Here is a 12,944-nt window from a genome sequence, read left to right on the forward strand (position 1 = left end):
CTTGATGGCCTCCACTTTGCCCACCTGGGGACGTATTACTCCATGACCTAGCACATACCCTAAGTATTGTGTTTCAGCCCTGGCTAGGGTGCATTTGTCTGGCCGGATGGTTAAACCAGCATTCTTAATTCTCAGTAGTACGTCCTTCAGATGACACATATGTTCCTGCCAAGTTTGACTATAGATGATTATGTCATCTAAGTATGCAGCAGCAAACCTCTCAGTCCCCCTAAGGATCTGGTCCATCATCCTTTGGAAAGTAGCTGGAGCTCCATGAAGGCCAAAGGGTAGGACACAGAACTGAAAATGTCCAAAGGGTGTTTTAAATGCGGTCACCTCCTTGCTCTCTGGACTTAGTGGAACCTGCCAATATCCTTTGCATAGGTCGAGTGTGGTGAGATACTTTGCTCTGCCAAGACTCTCTACTACCTCATCCACTCTTGGCATGGGATACGGGTCAAATTTGCTCACACTATTGAGTTTGCGAAAATCCAGACAGAATCTAAGAGTGCCATCCTTCTTGGGCACTAGGACAATGGGATTGCTCCATTCACTGGATGAAGGTTCAATCACACCAAGGCTTTGCATGGTCTCCAACTCCTCCTTCATAACTGGCAGAAGTCTTTCTGGGACGCGATATACTGGCTGACAAATGGGTTTGGGATCCTTGAGAGTTATGTGGTGGTGGATAACACTTGTTCTGCCAGGTGTTTCCATAAAAAGTTGGGCTGGAATACATTGTAGAAGTTCCTGTCTTTTACCATCTTCCAGGTGCTCAAAATTCAGCTGACTGTTCCCCTGACGCCCAGGCAGGTATTGTTCCTCGATTTCCTCCTCTCCCTCAATGGATCTCACGAACAAAGCAGTTGCGGTTCCCACTTCTTCCTCAGACATAGGTTCTAATTGTGTTGAACGAGAATACCACTTCTTCAACATGTTAACATGGAAGATTTGCAAGGGCTGGGTCCTGGAGGGGATCTCTATCTCATATGTCACAGGACCCACTTTCCGCTTTATTTGGTAGGGGCCCTGCCACCTAGCCAGCAGTTTATGCTCACTCGTTGGTAACAACAACAATACCTTTTCACCTGGTTCAAATGCACGGGATCTGGCTGATCTGTCGTACCACTCTTTTTGCCGTTTTTGGGACTGCAGGAGATTTTCTCGTGCAAGGGTTGTTGTCTTTTGCAGATGCTCTCTCATCTTTAGCACATAGGAGATAATATTTTTCTTGTCTGGTTTATCATTAGCCTCCCAACTCTCCCTCAGTACATCCAGAGGCCCTCTGACATCGTGAGCATACAACAGTTCAAATGGCGAGAACCCTGTGGAGGCATGAGGCACCTCTCGATATGCAAACAGGAGGAATGGAAGCCACTTGTCCCAGTCTTTGCCCGTGTCAGACACATATTTTCTCAGCATTGTTTTCAAGGTCTGGTTAAAACGTTCAACAAGACCATCAGTCTGTGGATGGTAGGGGGTGGTCCGTACTCTTTTTATGCCTAGCAATTGATATACCTTTTGTAGGGTGTGGCTCATGAAGTTTGGGCCCTGATCTGTGAGCACTTCCTGAGGTATGCCTACCTGCGAGAAAAAACGTAGGAGTACAGTGGCTATTTGCTTAGCTGTGACCTCTCTTAGTGGGTATGCCTCAGGGTATCTGGTAGCATAATCGCAAATAACCAAAATAAATCGGTTCCCTCTCTGACTCTTTTCCACAGGCCCAACTATGTCCACCCCTATTCGCTTAAAAGGAGTGTCAACTACAGGAAGTGGTATAAGGGGTGCGTAGGCAGGAGTACGGCCCGTAGTGAGCTGGCATTCTGGACAAGATTTACAGAACTCTTTAACCTCACTGTACATCTTTGGCCAGTAAAATCTTTTTGCAATTCGCATTAATGTCTTCATAAAAGCCAAATGACCTGCCCAGGGAATAGAATGCCCAAGTTCTAATACCTCCTTCCTGTATGCTTTAGGTACTATTAGCTGCAGTCCCTCTTCCTTACTCTGTCGGTACAAAAGACTATTTTGTACAACAAAAGTCTCACCAAGCAAAGACAGAACACCATCATTTTCCTCAGCCTGTTTAAAACATTCAGTCAAGGTCAAGTCCTTACGCTGAAGTTGGGCTAGATTACCAGGGAAAACTAAGTCTGCTTCAGTGAGTTCGGGTTCTTCTACCCCTTCCTCAGCTTGCTCTGAAGTTTCCAACAACCCTTCAACCCATTCCCTGCGTTTCTGCAGCCTTTCCTGCTCTGTAGGCCGTGACTCACCTAAGCTAGTCTCAGAGCTGAAGGGCATTTCGTGCAGAATGTCTGGTGTTATTTCTTGGGGCTGTGGAATCTGACTAAGCTGCTTGGCTTGGGCCCTTGTGACAACGCCACACCATACAGTCTCTTGCAGCAATTCAGCTAATACAGGGAAGTCAGTACCTAACAGTACAGGATAGGGCAGCTTGCTTGCAACACCCACATTCATCAGATAGGACTGATTACAGACCTCAATATAAACCTCAGCAGTAGGCAACTCAGTGCTATCCCCATGCACACAGCAAACTGTCACTGCGTCTCCTTCACTCCAGGAATCTCTGGGTATATATTGGGCCTGGACCAGTGTATGGGAACAACCTGTGTCCACCAACGCAGAAAGGGGTTTACCATTTAACAGTACAGTGATGACTGGCTCTCGATCGGGCTGTGTTCTTAACTGTTCTGGCCGGGGCATATAACAAAGACTAGCTGTCTTGGGCTTCTTGAGTGGGCAAAGGGGCCTAGTGTGACCTGGCTCACCACAGTTATAACATATGACAATCTCTCCCTTAACTGTTGTCTGGGGCATTGTGGCCAATGTTGGGGGTTTAAAATGACTGGGCTTAAATATTTTAGGGCCTCTTTGAGAGTGTGAACCTCCCCCCAACCCATCAGACTTACCCTGCAAAGGGTGCAAGATGCCAGCATATCGAGTAGTTCCAGGTCCCTTCCGGGCAGCAATGTAGGCCTCAACCAATGTTGCAGCCTCTGCAGCGGTGTCGGGATCTCTTTCCTTTACCCAAGTCCTCACCTCAGGGTACAACACTCGCAGGTACTGCTCCAGCACCAGGGACTCCATAATATCCATCTTATTACTTTGCTCATAGTGTACCCATTTGGAGAACAAGTCCTTCAGTCGGATGTAGAGTTCCGTAGGGGTTTCATCGGCAGGGGTACTAAGGGACCGAAATCTCAACCGGTATGTCTCTGCACCAATTTCATATTTTTTTAGAATTGCAGCTTTCACTTGGTCATAGTCTCTGGTTTGTAAGGGGTTCATAGCCACAAAAGCACTTCGGGCCTTGCCAGTTAATAAGGGAATAAGACGAACGGCCCAGTCATCCCTTGGCCACTGATACACCTCTGCAAGTCTTTCAAAAGTTGTAAGGTAGTGTTCAATATCATCACTGTCCTCCAGCTTGGCTATTCGAGGTTCATGGTCTATCACCCGATTAGCAGCTCCTGCCGAAGCTCCAGTTCTTGTCCGCTCCATGTCTAGCTGCATTTGGGTGACCTGGTGGCTGAGGACCTTGTAATTTTGTTCACGGCGAGAAGTCTCCCTCTCCTGCCTTTCATCCCGGTCCTTTTGATACTGCATGAATGACTGAAACATTTGTGCCAGCGCTGTGATGGCAGCATCTCCCCCAGTGATTGGGATTTCTGCAGGCAACAATCTCTCCTCATCAGCACCTCCAGCAGCAGCTTGATCCATTACTGCATCTGTGCCCTCTACAGGCTGACCCCTCGTTTTAGGTGGCATGTCAGCAGGGCATTACCTTATGTAAGCACGTCACTCACTGGTGGGAGGATCCCACTTCTGACACCATATGTAGGGAGGCCGACCAGTTGGAGTGGAAAAGGGAAATGACGTGCTGTACAAAAAGTTGATGCAAATCCAAAAACGTTGTTTTATTGGAAGGTGCAAAAATATTTTCAGTGCAAAAGAGAAAACAAAAATAAACAAAAACTGTACAAAAAGAAAAGAAAACAGCAACAATGTGCTAATTTTGGCTAAACCAAACGGCCCAAGTTTGCAACACTGCTCAGCATTAGAGTCCACAATCAGAACTGCACTTCTTTCAGTCATACAGCCTATTTATAGGCTGAAGCCCCGCCTATAGAGCATACCAACTACGTACAAATGTTTTAGTCTTTGAGTGATCAAATTAAATAATATAAACACCCAACACAACAATCAAACCTTGCAAACAGGTAAAACAACAACCATTAACAGAGACAGAGCTGAACAACTAATCAAATGGCAAAAGAAGATTTTCCTAAATACCATCCCCCTCTGACATCACACCAAAATGGTATCTTCCACAGGAAGTGATGTGGCTATTGCTTTAAAAAGACAGATTGACCTGGATTATGGGTTTGGTCGTACAGAGGGTGAACCTGGAAGTTTAACTGCAAAAAGGTTTGTGGAAAATATGTGAAAAATAAAGGTAATTATCCTATGAATTATTAAGTGTCCTGGCATTCTGTTATTTTTAGAAAAATGATAGCAAACTTTAAGGAAAACTATCAAGATTTGAAAACTATGACTAACACAGATGCAACAAACTTTAGATTAAATAAAACAACAACTCCATAAAACTTTCCTGAGGTGTACACAGATGTTAATGATGCCGGCAATGCACAGTTTCAGTGAAATGGGTATATGTTTTAAAGTCCAAGTTTATATAGTCACCAGGCTAACCTGTGACAGTTCCATTTATGCGTCTCTTCGCCTATATTTCATAACCATGTGCTGAAGTTAAACGGCCTAGACTGATGCAGACAGAGGTCCCTCCTACAAACACGTTGAAACTATAAGGTTATTATGGAATAACATATTGCAGTGATTTGAAGGTTAATTCACCGGCTTTCCAAAAGCAGTGAAATGCGATCTGTTTGATGCCAAATGTACAAATGACCATCCCAAGGCATCATTATGAACATCCATGAACCTCCCGGTGCAGTTTTGTCTAAATTAAGAGCTGTCGCATGAATGGACTAAGCATCTAACCTGTTGAATTTCAAGTATATTATTCATATCAGCCAAAATCCCCAAGGGAATTTGAGCATGTCTGCAATATAGTTATGAAAACATAAACTGTGTGTGGTTGAAGAGTTGTGTTTCACGCGTCGTGACAATAAAACAAAATCTAGAGCGTTTTAATCCAGACCATGGCTCTGAATCACATGCAGAGAAGAGGCCAGCTATATCAGCACTGCTGCAGCTGTGTGTCCACATGTGAATGTGTCCCACTGAGCGACTAGACAGCAAATCCAGCACTTGTCTGGGTTATAAATACTCATTTATCCAGTGCTACAACTGGGAACATGATACAATAGACAGAAATGATTAAAAAAAAGTCCAACACGTTAGAGAGAAAAAGCTCAAATGAGATCTCTTTATATCTCGGTTGTTTCTCCTGCAGGCAGAAATTCATCAAATGGGGAGAAAGGTTTCCTGCTTAGACATGTCTCCTGAGAAAAAGGCAGAAGTAATCTCAAATAAGCCTCCTCTAGTTTCAGAAGGGGTCTTATTAATGTCTCTAACTGTCCTGTGCTGAGTCCTACCCAAAGACGAATTTCCCTCTCAGATGACCTCCTGAAAATAGGCTATTAAATACGCCTTCTCTAGAGTCTAAAATTTGTATTTGTTTATTTTCTTATGTTTTTGAAATAAGTATTTTAGGCTCACCAGACACCAGGGGCCTGTCCCATGAAGCTGGATTAGCCGGCTGAGGTAAGTTTCAGGTAAATTTGCAACAATCCTGGGTTTTAGGTATCATGTAAGTGGCTTGGCTTTTAGCGGCATTCATTTCCATAGTAACTTACACTCCACGGTTAACCTGCTACGGGGCAGGTTCTGTTCTGGGTTAGAGATCTCAAACTGAAGCTGGACCAATCAGATGTGAGAGAAGTGACAACTGACACAAAGTCACTCCCCCAGTTTATCTTGCTCCAAATTAAAGGTCACTAATGCAAATAATAATAATAATAATAATGTGTAAAAAAAAAAAGAAGAAGAAAGTGTAATTAAAGTCTGGCTTTAATGATAATTACTGAGTCATTTTATGATTTATATAATTATTATGATTCATATTATTATTATTATTATTTATCTATTACAATCAATTTTAGTTTAACAGTTATTATAAATCATTTATTTTAAATAAATAATAATGTATACAGATATACACATGTAATATAAATAAGCTGTAGTATCAAAAGATTGCACTATTAAAAAAACAAAACAAAAAACAAAGAAAGTTGATGATCAGCATCACGGTACCAAGCCTGATTGGAGAGGTTTGGTTTTGTCGACTCAAAATCCTGTAACTCTGAATTCGTTCCGCTACCATCATGGTATAGGCCCCCGGGCTGGATTTACTTTTTCACAAACACAGTAAATAAATATGACATATTATTGCAATTTTAAATAACTGACAATTATATACTTCAGTATTTCTTAAGTTGGACTTCAGCTTACTTCCGCTCAATTAAAGTGCATTTGTTGTTCCAATATAGCAGACTTAAAGCTGCAGTCCGTAACTTTTTTGTGTTAAAAATGTATTTAATAAGCGAGTACAGGATGAATCCATTTTCCAAATCGTCTTTTTAGCTTGTCCTGAATCACTACGGTTAACGGTTAAGTGTTTATTTTCGGACTATTTAGACTGGTTCGCAAAGGTACCGCTGCGGAGTAGTCCAGTACCTGTGTGATTCAAAATAGACGTAAACAGAAAGTAGTTCCAGCTACAATATTCTTTCGCAAGACGCACTGTTTATTAACCACTAGAGCGCCAAAAGTCACGGACTGTAGCTTTAAAGTGTTAGTATAGTACAGTTTAGTATACCAAAAGTAAAATTGCAGGTTATTTTTATTACGTACAAAAAAGTATTTGTTGTATACTTGGCATATATATATATATATTTAATGTAAATGATTAAATCCAATGAATAAAATATTTTGTTAGCCTAGAATGATAAAGCAAGAGCAAATCCACAAGTAAACTCAAAGCAGCAGTTTATCCTTTGTGTCCGCTAACACGTGCCGTCTCTTCTGCCAGTGACTCATCCTAATGATGCTGCTTGACTTTCTGCTTTCTCCAAGTCATGACTATAAATACCTGCTCGGCTGTGACATCATCAGCAATGACAGGGTGCATCCGCCGCAACCAACAGGCTAAAAGCGGCAGTCCGTTTGGAATCAGTGCCTAAGGTGCATGCTAACACAGTTAATGAGGGAATCAGAGACACGCAGGTCTGCCGCTAGCAGTGGCCCATGTGCTCTGTACGCCCTCAGAAGGGAGCAAAGATCCCACACGAGGTGCTGGAGTAACAGCCTGGACCCTCCATGCATCTGAGTGTGTCTCTTCCAGTGTTTAATTGAGGGAATTGTAACCAGCTTATCTCTCTATAGCAGAGAGCTCATTACCAGCATGCCGCAGTCCCTAGCATTCGTCTCAGTGCCGTGACAGGCTGAGTGCCACCTCCACCCACTAGACTGGCCCTCATGTAAATTAATTACCTCCTGAAGTAATTATGAACGCTTCTGCTGCTTTTGCACACGCTGCCACGATGCAACACATCAGCAGCAGCAGCAGGCGATTGGCTGCGTGAGAGTGTTTAGTGAGGCCTGTTTTCTGGCTGACGCGGAGGATGAAGGTAGTTAATGTCACTGGTTAAATGAGCTTAGCATACGGTCGTCATTCAGATCACTGGCTGTAATGAGCTCGGTAAAAAGATGTGACATCCCGTTCTGAAGCTGGATCTGGGAAGGTGCTTAGCAATGCATGACTTTAATCTTTACATGATTTTTAAATACATTTATGACCCAGAAATGTCTTTGCTTAAAAAAGTTATATGGTTTCTTTATTATTCATGCTATGGATTTTAGAAAGTAAACTCCATTAGAACACACTTTTGACACTATTATAGAGGCCATTCACACTGGGGTGTATTTTTTATTACACTGCATTACTTTTTTTATTGTTTTTCTATGCGAATAAGGTCTAGATGTGCCAAGTCAGCATTGACTGTGGTTGATTTTTTTTATTTTTTTATTTTTTTTATTTATGGATTAAAAAGACCGACTTTGTTTTGCTATGGCTAATTTCCAAGATGGATTTACATGTATCCATATATATATATATATATATATATATATATATATATATATATATATATATATATATATATACTCACTCTTTTGCATAATGACTAATTACAGCTTGATTGGACATGATGGATATGCAAGCAAAAAAGTGGTATTTATCTTGATTTTTCTTCTAAATAAATCAGTTTTATATCACAATTGTAATCGGTAACCAAATAAACTTTTCATAAACTTAAATGTCTAAATGTATCTATAATTTTTTTCTTTTTAAATAAAAGTGAATATTTTTCTAATGAGTTTTCATTTTTGGATCAGTAAAAAGGTAAAAAAAAATGTATGGAAATTTATGTTTGTAGTTTTTTGTGTGTTTTGTAGTATAAATAGTGCGAGTAGTGTGAAAACTCCAAAAAGAAAACGTGCACTTTAAATACCCAGATGATGCACTTAACCAAAAAAAATTAAGTGTGGAATGTTGAACTCAACTTTAGTAGCTTTAAATATGTCGCGAAGGGGGCGGGGTTATTATACTCCGATTATTAATTAATGACTATTTAACAAAAAGAAAAAAAAGTATAAACATACCTGTAGTTAAAAAATACCCAATTACAAACAATTGTCCATATTTTACTTTTTGATCATAGTAGTTGTAGAGTAAATAATTATGAAAGTTTAGTTACCAAATGGTTCAACCCACCACTTTGACATGACTCTTTTACCCCTCCATTTGTCATTTAAGCCTCTGTCTGTCAACACTGTTGAGTTCACAGTTCAGATTCTCCTCAGGCAATTTTGTGATCTAGGATTACAACTTCCTGTCCTATTCATATCCTGCCAACGGAGCGGAATGAGTCGTCCGGCCTCCGAACCTGCTGCAGGTTTCCAGCCGAGTGGAAGAGTTTCCCTGTCAGCAGCAGATGCAGAGTCTGAGCTATCGCTAGCAGCACCTGTCTTTGCTGAGCTACACAAGCGCCTGTGATCTACAGACCACCATGAGCTGCGAAAGCACGCTGATCTCTGCGAGATTCCTCTGACTCAGTGTCATTCCATTACACTGAAGCCGCTCCATCCAATCAGATCTTCAGAGAGGAGAACGATTGCCTTAGCTTCATCTTACTTAGGCACTGCTCACTGACATGAGTGATAAAGCTTCAAAAGTTGTCCACTCAGCTTTCCTGCCTGTTCGGAGCGGCCCACACAGTTCTCTGAAGAGCAGGAAGTGTGTCGTGGCGAAAGAGTGTTTATTTGCTCTCTTAGTGCTGTTAAACCGCACTTCATCAATCACTCACTTCCTGTGCTCGGTTTCTAAAGCTCGGCCGGACCTCTCAAGGCTTCCTGAATGCTCCTGATTGCAGGACAGCACAATAACGTCACTCATCACATGTAATGATATACTCAGATGCGTATCTGATCCTTCATGTTGTTATATGAAACTATACTTCATTTTGTCTCAAAAAAGTTCGCCCCTGCTGGTGGAAATTGTAACTACACCGTTTTGATGAAAACAAAACATCATTCTTCAGTTCTGGCCATTCAGAATAAAAATGGACAGGTATTGTGGACCTTCTTGGTCTCAAATGACAATAGCAATCAAGCGTCTCCACCGCCATTCTTATAGGCCATTATAATGCTTATAGGATTAAAGGGTGATCAAGTTCACCTGCTCTCTTTAGTGAACAAACACGCATGTACGATGCACACACTCACATTCACACACTATGACTCAGTTGTCAGCTCATATTATGGCGCACAGACTTTCCGCTTGGTAATGAATGAGTAACATGCAGCGTTCACACTCCAGCCTCACTGACCCTGAGGGGGGTCTGTACAGTTGAGCTCACAATGCCTATAAACTCGAATCAGTTTCCAGCATGCTAACCATCTTTCGCTGTGTTTCTGATTTGGAGGCACGTTTTTCTTTTTCAACAAGAGTTGAAATGAGGTTCTTAACCTTCAGAAAATGTCAGCCTCGGGAGGTTATCAGTTTTGTTTAACATTTATCTTTATGAGGCCTGCATTTCTTTGCAACCATGCTACCAAGATTTGGTACACAACATGTGATCTAAATAGAGTTTAACCATTATTTGTGTGGTTTTGTAAAACTGACTAGCAATAAATATTAAATTAACAAAGGTAAATACGCAACATTTAAAAGGTAAACGGGAAATTTATTTTTAAAGGTATTGTTATTAACATATTTCACATGCCCTGTTCAAAATATGTTTTTTTTTTAAGAAACTAATGCTTTTATTCAGCAAAAGATGCAGTAAATTGTTCAAAATTGGCAATATTTATAATTTTACAAAATATTTATATTTTTTAACTTTTTATTCATCAAAGAATCCTGAGGGGAAAATATATCATAGTTTCCACAAACAAATTAAGAAGCACAACTGTTTTCAGTGTTAATAATTATAATAACAATAATAATATTTTTTTTTGTTGTAAAATCGGCATTTGAAAATTATCTGCTTTTCCATCACATGAATAAATAAAATTTAAAAATATATTCGAAAAGAAAACAGTTTTTTATTGTAATTACTTTTTACAATATTATTATTAAACAAATGAAGTAACAGATTTCTTTCAAAAACATTATCATTATTAAAAACAAGATAAAAAATCTTACAAATCCCCAATTCCTGAACAGTAAATTAAAGGTTATATTTGAGATATTATTTCTAAATATTATATTAAAATATAAAAAATATATATTTTATATATTAGTATTTATTCCAGGAGTTATCCATTCAAACTTCCATTCAGTCCTTTTTTTCAACTTATTTTTAAATAAATAAATATTTTTTTATTTACAATAACTTTATTAACTGGGCTGAATGGGAGTTGTATTCATGGAATAACAGGACTATTGAAACATACAGTACATGAGAGAGCCACCATGAAAATCCAAAATTACTTTTAGGAACAGTTTGTAGTGCAGTGCTCAGAGAGTCTAGGGCTGAATCAGTTATCTAAGGCAGTAAGAGGGGTTCAGTTGGGACTCCGAGCAAGCAGACTATGAGTTCTTGCCAAATGCTGCTGGCGCAGGCCTGAAGGGTCTGAGTGAATGCACTGGCCCGACTGGCAGCCTTGGCAGCCAACAGCACCTCCTTGAGCACATACCTAAAGCTCCTCCAAACGCTCCTGAGGCAGAGCCCAGAGTCCACAGAGCATCTAATCACCTCAATATATAGATCACAACCCATAAGGATTTAGATACAAATTAACCAACTTTAGAAAATGCAGAATTATCAACACTGGAGAACAATATCTACAGTATGTAGTTCCATCCCTCCATCCAGTCTCTCTCACTGCACTCTAATTCATCACAATGGTCTCTGGAGCTCAGCCAAGTCCTTTCGGGTAATACCGTTCCAAGCTTGACTACACATCATTTGTTATCTGTATTTTAGTTTTTTAGAAGAAGTCCAGGGAAAGAAAGAAGAAGAATACGGGGAAAATTGCTATACGTGGGGGAAGGAGGTGCTGAGATTGCAGTTGACGTGAGTGTTTCCAGTAGGCTCTGGGATGTATGGCTATTATTAAAGGTAATAAATGATGTAGTTTTTAGTGGATTGCGGCTTTGTTTCAGAGAAATTGGCCTGAAGCTTGAAAAACAGAACTGCCAAACGCACACCCACCCTTCAAAAAATATATATATATATATATTTGGCATAATGAAGTTATCCCTTTTGGGGCTTTACTGTTTCTATATTTTATTCATGAAGCAGTTCAAAGGCAAATCTTCATCATACTCCCAGCACTTATCAAGTATGCTACAGTACATCGCTGATTGATGAGTGCTAGGCTAAATATGAGAGATGTCAGAAACTATGGTGGAAAACAGCACTGTGTGGTCTTGATATCGATAATGGGCATTATTATTAACATGCATGCCAGTGTTGTGATACTCAAAACTTGAGGAATCGTCTGTCCATTCTGAATATCATTTACTCCGAGGCTATGAGTCATGGATTGCGGGGGGCAAAGGTGCATCTAAATATGCCTGTAAATGTCCAGGCTCTCTGCTGCATGAATCAGTTCATCACATGGCCATTTGACTGTCACTGATTAGATCTGCTCATCAGAGAGGGACAGGGAAATCTGCAACTGTCACTTACTGGCATCATTCAGCTCTCCCTTCAATTTCTCTCTTTCTGGGAGATAGGAGATGGTATTATTAAAAACAGCAACTATATATTTTACAGGTTACAAATACTAAGAAATGCAATTTTCTTGAAACTACATATAAACCCGTCTCAGAATAACAGAATTCCAAGAAATGTTGTCCCGGCTAGTCAGTCACAGTTGTCTGAACAAAGAATTTCATATTACTGAAATTTGAATTGTTTGAGAGTTCCCAGCATGCATTTTAGAGTAAATAAATGATGCAATTACTGTTACGGGATTAATGTTTTGCTGTTTTTTTGTTTTGTTTTGTTTTTGTCATTGTTGTAAGTAATTTGGGTAACACTAGTTGATGTTATTTTTATCAACATATTATTAACATATTGGCAGTTTATTAGTACTCATAAAGCACACATATTCTGCATGACCATGTTACATTCATAATCCTACCCAATACCTAAACTTAACAACTACCTTACTAACTATTGATAAGCAGCAGATTAGGACTTTATTGAGGCAAAAGTCAGAGTTAATGGTTTGTTAGCGAGAATTCGACCTTAAAATAAAGGGTGACCATTATTTGTTGTGTTGTAAAGAACTCTCTCTCTCTTTTCTTTTTCATGCTTGAGGTTTGTGTGTCAAGTGATGAGGCTTAAAAGCCAGATCATCCATTTAAA

Source organism: Carassius gibelio, chromosome B15 (genome assembly GCF_023724105.1).
Source record: "Carassius gibelio isolate Cgi1373 ecotype wild population from Czech Republic chromosome B15, carGib1.2-hapl.c, whole genome shotgun sequence".
In the NCBI taxonomy this organism is placed as follows: Eukaryota; Metazoa; Chordata; class Actinopteri; order Cypriniformes; family Cyprinidae; genus Carassius; species Carassius gibelio.